At 45.4% G+C, this 8,610-nt stretch overlaps 1 long non-coding RNA gene across 4 annotated transcripts; it reads left to right on the forward strand.

The window, feature by feature from the left end:
* Positions 1-374: 374 nt before the first annotated feature.
* On the forward strand, positions 375-8,072 carry LOC102556108 (uncharacterized). 4 transcript variants are annotated; one of them, XR_015648366.1, is made up of 6 exons: positions 375-516; positions 4,632-4,726; positions 4,914-5,100; positions 5,498-5,817; positions 7,274-7,345; positions 7,777-8,072. It is a non-coding gene; the product is annotated as an uncharacterized LOC102556108 (long non-coding RNA). The 4 variants fall into 4 exon arrangements; XR_015648367.1 differs by lacking the exon at positions 4,632-4,726 and adding an exon at positions 6,488-6,594; XR_015648365.1 differs by lacking the exon at positions 4,632-4,726.
* The last annotated feature ends 538 nt before the right edge of the window (positions 8,073-8,610 follow it).

The following is an 8,610-nucleotide window of genomic DNA, read 5'->3' on the forward strand; positions in this document are numbered from 1 at the left end:
TACTAATGGCACATTGCAATCTGATCGGGATATTCTGTGAAGGATTCCCCTTCAGTCACCAAACAAATCAGGACCATTTAGGTTTCATGTAAACACCAGGATGTTGATAATAACCTATTAGAAAAGTCGTTTGGAAGGAATTGTTTTCGGACTTTTTTTGGTTCGCCTTGAACAGACCCGACTGTTTGCGTGGGTGCCCGACACAAGTGGTTCTCATGCGCCATCTAGTGGCTGCTGTGAAACTGTGCCGTGTCATGGGAAAACCTTTCTGAACAAGCCTTACTGCTGCGAATTCCTGTCCCGGTCGGTCCCGCAGCCACTGGACACTTGCCCATCTTTCAGCCTTTAAATTGAGAGGAACCACTGAAGAACTCATGCAGTGTTTCCTCAAAGCCCCGTGTCCTTGGGAACAACCAAGATGTAATCGGTCAGAGAAATGGTTTCTTCCCGGATCCATATGAGTCAAACTGTTGTGTGACTGGAGATACTCGTGCCTGCAGAGTTGTGACAAGCAAGGTAAGTCGGGTGACTTTTGTAACCCTTTTACCAGCAGAGACCACTCCTGTGTGTAGAAGCCACGGCCTGGCGGGGACTTCTATAACTCATAAAACTTGCTCTGACACACGGGAAGAAAGCCTCACTTAATCCAGTATCCTGTGTTGATTCTTGCCCGGGACATCTTAATTCTTACCCACCGGCAGGAGGACTGCTCGGCTGTGGACAGTGATGTGGATTTCGCAATATTCAGTAATCAGACTTTTCATTGGGGCTATTCCAGGAAAATATTTAGTCAGAAAGGAGTGATAGAAAGACAGATCTGTAGGTTTACTCTTGCTAAAAGTCCAAAGTAGAGTGCAGACTTTGAGAATTCTTGCAGAAAGTATTAGCAAAAAGTAATGTCCAGACAAGTGATGCAAGACACTTAGCTATGAAATTCACACACACACACACACACACACACACACACACACACACACACAAATTAAACCATTAAATGTGTGTCTATGTAGTGTGGTAGTGGACTGAGAGAAAATATCTAAAATGAAGATAAATTGCTTAGGAACTAACAGACGGGGGAAGCCGTTCTTCAGTCGTTTTCTAGGCTTATTGCCTTTCGGAAGAGAAAGCACTGCTTCCAAAGTAGGGTTAACCACTCTTGAAAAAGCATCAGGAACAAATGTATTTCCAACATTAAAAATCTTACGGGAGTATGTTCCCTCCTTGTCACTGCTCACCCTTAGCAATGCAGCCTTTCGGATTACACACTCAGCCTACAGAAATGTACATTTGAATTCGGAACCCTAATCTCACTCCCAGGTTGGGACTGAGGCACACAGTATCTCAAACTCTGTTTCTGGGGCTTTATCAAAGGGTTATCTATTTCCATGGAAACACTGATCAACTTAAGATGTCTCCAGTGCTCATATTTAGCAAAGTCTGTGCAGAGTGACAATGTGGTGTATCCGATTATTATTGAAGTGAAGCCCTGTATCAAAAAATCCTAAGAATCATTACCTTTTTTGCATACTGTTCGAAATTTTTAAAATCCACTGTCTGGAAACTGGAAGAATAAAAAAAAATACTGGCTCATAAAAATAAATAAAAACTGTGGGTTTGTGTTTCTACTGTGGCATGCTTGCTAAAATGTCTACCAAGTGCAGTTCAAAGATGTCTGCTTTTCTCAATGCTAAATGTTCAAGTGATTTCAATTTCCCAAATGCTGATCGATGTTAAAATTGAAAGGGAAATTTTTCTAGGGTTTTGGTTTGGTTTGGGGAGGGGGCTGTTTTGGGGTGTTTTTTTGTTTTTTATTTGTTTGTTTGTTTTGGTTTTTTTTGTTCTTGTTCTTTTAGCAGACCCAGGATTCATTGAAAACCTTGTTTGTACTATGAGAAGAAAGAAAACAAAAACTTGCAAAATTCTAGCGTCTGGCCCATGCTATTTTCTAAGCCTTTTCATATATATGCTATATATACATCAAGTCCTGTGTGCACACACCATAGCTCAGCCCACGCAAACTCATTTCCCAGTAAACCAATAAAACACCTTAAAATACAGATCCGCCACTGAAAACAAATAACATTAAGATCCCATCCCGTCAAAGGCCAAGTGGGTATGAGCTGTTCCGCTAAAGCTGGCTTTGGTTGCCGGGATGTTCACCCCAGGCTGGAGGAAATCACACTCCTTTCAGATGCCTTAGGTCTCCCCCCAACCCCCTGTCCACGTTAGAGAGATGTTGCTGAGATAACACAAGACAATCTCAGGGAGGTGCTGTGCTCAGAAGAACATAAAGGGGATGTATTGTTTCTCACAGTCTGGCTGGAAGGGTGTAGCACATGGTAAAATTAAGACCTCCTCCTTCATTGTGCAGCACAGTTGGGCTGTTTGATCTCTAAGTCCTCTGGTAATTGGAGTCTACACAGCATGTGGAATCTGGGCCTGAGCATCTCCCCCTCTTACCCAAAGCCCTGCCTGGGGGCACTGTTCCCCCCCCCAGCTGGATCCCGCTTATGTTTGGGGTTCTGCTTTCACATAGGCATTGTTTGCAAGCTGGGAAAATGAGAATGGGGCGGAGGCTAGGAAAGGAAGATATACCATTTGTTATCAGATGCACCGAAGTAAATAAGAACCCAACTTGAGAATGACTGCTTCCTGCCTGAGTGGAGCACCCTCCCACATTCCACAGCCTCCCAAATTATGACAGGTTTCTGATTCAAGTCCCCCACACCACACGGGCTTGTTTTTCCACACCAGATTTCCATGGACTGCACCTGTCTGCATCAGGTCATTATGACCTCTCCCACCGATGAGCTCTAAGGTGTCAGCACTTGGTTCATACTTCATTCATTCGACAAATAGCCCGGGCTGTGCTGGGTGCTCTGTGAGCTACTTGCCCCTGCAGTGAGTCACAGCGTGCTCTCTCTTCAACAAGTAGGAGTAACAGATGGACCCAGGTTGCCCAGGGCCTCTTTAAGAAGCACAGACTTTAAGGAGACCCTGCACACAAGCACACTATACCATAAATTAGGAACTTTACCTTTGAGCCAGGCAAGGCTGCTGCCATTTCCTTTTCTGGGAAATCCTGGGTAGGTCCAGGTTCCAGGTTCCTGAAACCTGTGCTATCTAGAGACCTATTTTAAGAATCGGAGGACAGAGTTATCAAAGCCAAATACAGGGCCACAGACGGGGGACCTTCAAGGTGAGAGACTTCAGTAGTCCTCTAGCAAATCCTCTTCAGAAAAAAAAAACCAGTAATTATTAGTGAAAAGCCATTCATTCCTTGAAAACTCATGCCTCAGACGAAAGTGGGGTCACCCCTACCCCCTTAACAAATTGAATTGCAAAGAGTTTGGGGTGCCAATCTATGGTTGCCCCCATAAGATCCTCTTCCTAGCTTCTCTATACCCAAAGTAGTGACAAGTGACTATGCCTGCCCTGGAGAGTAAAATTAGCAAAACACAATGAACTGACTGGAGTTTCTACACACTCTGGTGGCTTAAGGTTAAACCCCTTAAGTGGCCTTTGACTTAAGTTGAATTCTGTGGACTCAGACTCTGGGTAGGAGGAATCTCAGAAGCACTGTGTGTGTGTGTGTGTGTGTGTGTGTGTGTGTGTGTGTGTGTCACACATGTGGAGGAGAGGGGTATTTTACCAAGCGAGTTTTCTCCAGTTTACTTTATACGCTCTTTGAGTAACAACAAAAGTTCTGACCTGTGATCTGTGAGGGTCATACCTTGTGTCTACATTTCCTTTGCCAGTGGAAAAGAATGGCTTCTCCCAGGTCTTTGGCAAGTCTGCGAGAACCCATTTTCTTTCCTAGGTTCTTAGCACCGTCTTTGGTGTGTCTGGATCAGATACACTATGGACGTATAGGACACAGCCCTGTATGGAGCCCACTAGACAGGAACAATAATAGGTCCCATGTGTGTGTATTTGGTACTAGCTTGGAAACCCGGCTCTGTGGCCTGGGGTGAGGCACTTAATTTCTCTATGCCTCCATTTCTGCATCTGTGAAGTGGGTTGGTAGAAGACTCTCCTGAAGGGATGTTGGGAGGGACATTAGAAGTGTTAAATAGCATTTCTCCAGTAATTGTGCACTTCTGTGCAGAAATTCCAGATGGGGGCTTGTACCAGAAAGCTAGTGACCATTCCAGTGGTCACTTCCCTTCAGAACCAACACTGAGCTGTTTTCCAAATATCCATTTCCCATTGGAGCGGTCATATACACTGGGTCTGTCTGTGAGGCACCAGTTTAGCCTAGAAATGGCCCATTAAATAGTACTCTCAGGCTTCCCGGCAATTGCTAATTAAAGTGGCATTAACCCTAATGGGCTGGAAAGCAGGATTCTTGTTTCCCACTGTGGTTTCCAAAGGCTGAGCCCTGGCACCCACATGCCCATTCTGGGCCACTCAGATCACCCATGCATGGGACCCACTTTAGGGGCTGGGGGGCACAGAGGCACTAGTGAGGAGAGAGGAGGGGGTTGGGTGAGAAGTGCCACAACTTCTGAATCTGCCTGTGTGTGGCTCCCGAGAAACAATAGCAGGCAGACAGAAGTGCCCTACCAGTCAGTCACAGGTGCTGATGGGACTTCACCTAATTGCTTCATTATTTTTTTACCTCTCCACAGAACGGTTTGTATTTACAATCCTGTATATGGTTCTATTACTACCACTTATTGTGACGATTCCAGCAATTCCGAGGAGTCTCTGAGGGCTTGGACAAGTAGAATCTTGTTTTTCTTGATTTCCCCTGAGGGAGGGAGGTGGTGGGGCGGGGGTTGGGGGGAAGAGGAGGAGTTGGGAGGGAAAAGCATCCAGCCAGCATCGACCCACAATTGCTCAAGATGGGTGATAAATGATGGCGATTTTTTGAAACACTAGAATTCTAAAACAAAACAAACAAATCCTAGCCTGTGAGTTCCCAGGCCAGCCTGCAAGATGGTGAGAGGAAAGAGAGGACACGATTGAACTGCCCGGAATCTGCATCCACCTGTGTTGGAAAAACACCCGGACCCCAGCCCTGCAATGGGAAGCCGAGCTGGAGGCCATCCCTGGGGACTTGTCTCCCTAATCACTACCAGGCTGCAAATTAACAAAGTGAGTTTAGAAAGAAAAAAAAATCCGTTGTGAATTTCAGTTACTCGGGCATTCGGGCATTCGTAAATCTGCTAGAAGTCAGGGCTGGTGTTTTATGGCTTGTTCAGATGTTGACTGTTTACAAATTATACTTTCCCTTTGAAAGAGTGGGCACCTCTCCAGCTTCCCGTCCCTCCTCAATGGCCAGAGTTGCTCCTGCCAGGATCAAGGCTGCCTGTCGATAGCTAGTCTAATTGGTGCAATGGTCCATTGGTGCGCGGTGGGGGGGGGGGGTGTTATGCCACCCTCGGCCACTTCTTCCTCCTGCGTTTTAAACGGCCTTCAGCCTCAGGTACCTCCAGTGTCCTTACATGGGCCCTGGATTCCTGAGGACCTTGTCTTTTCTCATTACCTGCAGATACCTGGAGGAATAGATATTGATCATCTCTAAGCCTCCCTGTTTGGGGTCCTCCTTCCCTTCCGTGAGGTTTCCAGAGCTCTGTACACTCACAGGGCTCTGAAACAAAGGCCAGCAAAAATAAAAGGAACTGCCACTGGGAGGGCAAACAACCAAAGCCAGGCAACAAGCCACACACCTGCAATCCCAACTCTCAGAAGACAGAAGCAGGAAAGTTATGAGTTCAAAGCTAGTCTGGTTTGCCTCAAAAGCCCAACAGAGCAACAGAATGTTGCTCTTAGAATACATCCTGAATCCCACCTCTGACGAGACTCTTGCAGGTAAGACAACTGCTGAGAGGCACCATAACCCACTGTGGCTAGAAACAAAATAACACTGACTGCTGCCACTAGAAACAAAAGAGTGAGGCCAGTCCATGGGCTTCCTGTGTGCACAGTGCCTCACAACAGCTCCTGTGTGTTGAAATGACTTCTTTGTCTACACATCTATCCGCCCAACCTCCAGGTGGCTGGAGAACCTTGTCTTTGCCTGATAGGTCCTAGAGCTCCAAAGATGCTGTCAGAGGCAGTAGCTCTCAAACACAGCCTTGGCTTAATCATATAACCTGCTACACACCACTGCTCAGAAGCACCTGCTAGCACTCGAGTACCAAGCAAGTGGCCCTTGGTGAATTCCCATCCTACACTCCAACTCCCTTTGGAAAGAAAATGAAGCTAGCACCCAAGGTTCCCTCCCCCCACCCTGTGCAGAGAACCCTGCACAGGATGGCAAGGCTTTCATCCCCTCCAGTTTCTCCCAAAATTTTTATTTCCTTTTGCAGATTAACATAATTAATGATTTGGGTTCATCCTGTTGATCTGCATTTTAATGAGGTTCTGTGGGCTTTTTTTTTTTTTTTTTTTTTTTTTTTTTGACCTGGTATTTCCTGACCCAAGTACCTTATTTCATCCTCATTTGGAAATATGCTACTTCCTCCTCGTTGTTTTGAAGCCTACCTAATTGGCTTCACGTGGAGAGTCTGGTCCCCATCCCCACACATGCAGAGCACCAGCTAATGTTCATCATTGATCATCGTGGACTGTCAGCGAGACTCTCAGGTGAGAACGGAGACCTGGCTTCCAGCAAGCCCCTCATGGGCCCCTGAAAGGCTCTTTCTCCTCAAGCCCTCCATAAGCAATCTACGTGTGAGTGAAACCATTGTCACTCCATGGTTGACTTTTCCACTTGCCTGCTTTCTCTTTACACTCATGACAGTTCTCTCTTTCTCTGTGCCCAGTCTCCTTTGGCATCAGGCTTGGACTATGGGAGAAACAATTATGTGAGTGGCTGTTCACCCTGGAGATGAAGGAATTATGGAGTTAACCCTGCTGATATTTGGAAATTCTAAAAAAAAAAAAAGGATTTTAATATGTCCCTTAAAATATTAGTCCTTCGTGCTCACTTCCGCAGCACATATACTTAAAAAAAAAATTAGTCCTTAACCTGTAATTCCAGCTATTTGAGACACTGAGCAAGAACATTACCAGTTCAAGTACAGCCTAGGCAACTTAGTAAGATGTTGTCTAATGAAATAAAAATGAGTTGGGGGATGGACATTCCTGGTACTCAAGGTTCTAGATTCAATCCCCCAGACAGAAGAATCAATCATATCTTTAAGATATTAATTTCATAAATATTTTTCTTATATTTGCTAAAGCCTTTTCTTCTTGGTGGAGTAGCTTTCAGATTGACTTTCAAACCAAGTTGTCCTCTCTGCGTCTGTCTTTCTTTCTACAGCCCTCCTCCCTGCTCCCTGTCTGAAAGGTCTACATATTCCATGAATCCTTGTGGGAGCCTGACTCTTATAAGGTATGTCCTCCTATGAACAAATTTTACAGTTTACTGCCATGCCTGTAGGAGTAAGAACAGTGTGCTATTTATTACTTTACCGGGCTACAGAGTTTCAGTGCATCTCCTTAGCTGCAAATCACCCACTTAAAATAATGAAAGCTTAGACTAAGTGTTTCCCGCTGGGGGTGCCACCCCCTACTTCAGAAAGCCTAGGGTGCCCAGAGCACTACACTCTGCCTGCTGGGATGGGAGGAGTTAATTAAATTACCTTATATTTAATGTTAATTTTGTCCCAGGCTTGTCAGGTAACAGGCTGCAAGCCCAGGCTTGACTGGGAGTGCCAGCCTAGGCATGGGCCCCATCTCTGGAGTATTTCTATTGTCAGATTAATTAAAATGACATCTTGGTTGTGATTAGTTACAAATATGGTTCCAATATTTTTTCAACAGGTGTCAAGTTGGGGGCTGTGGTCAGAATCACACAATGCAAAACTGTCTAACTAAAGGACAGGAAGAAGAGTTTAGGTGTTTCAGAAGATTGAAGGATTGGAGACAACATTTTGTTTAAGATGCTGATTTTGACACTCACTGTTGCCGGGTCCAGCTTGAAGCAGGGAATTTTTTTTTGTTGTTGTTGATAGAAGGGAATATGGGGGATTCTTGCTGGGTTTGGAGAGAGTACTTGATTGCTGATTAAAATCTGCATCGCTAATGCAAACCTGAACCTTTCAGGAAGCAGGCTGTGAGAAGTCCTAATTAGTGTGAAATTATATTTCCCAGAGATGTTGCAGCCCCGATCCACACAGACCCACAGCACTGTAATTCCCTAGGTAGGGCAAGTGTTCCTCTAGATCAGGCATTTGTGATTGTGTGGACTTGAACTTAGGTTCAAGTGTAATTTCCCTGCCCTCACTCCCAGCCCGTGAAATCCACTCTCATGTCCTCACACAAATGGGAAACATTCACTATTTTCCCCCTTGTTGTAGAACAGGTCCTGGTAGGCCTGTGAATTCATCCACAGGCCTTTCCTTGTAAACAAAGCAAGAATTTTTAACAGATCAACAGCTGTTGTTAGACCATAGCCACTGGGGAAGGGGACACCTAAGGTTATCAAAGAATTTCTGTCCTGCATGCGTGCGTGTGTGTGTGTGTGTGTGTGTGTGTGTGTGTCACTGAACAAATCACAATAGTGCCCTTGGAGGAAAGGCAAGGAAGTCAAGGAAGTCGCCATCATTTGGGAACACCAATTCATTCATTCCCCTCAGATACTGTCCGTGTGTGAGT

This window comes from Rattus norvegicus, chromosome 1 (assembly GCF_021556685.1).
Source record: "Rattus norvegicus strain SHRSP/BbbUtx chromosome 1, alternate assembly SHRSP_T2T, whole genome shotgun sequence".
NCBI classification, from domain to species: Eukaryota; Metazoa; Chordata; class Mammalia; order Rodentia; family Muridae; genus Rattus; species Rattus norvegicus.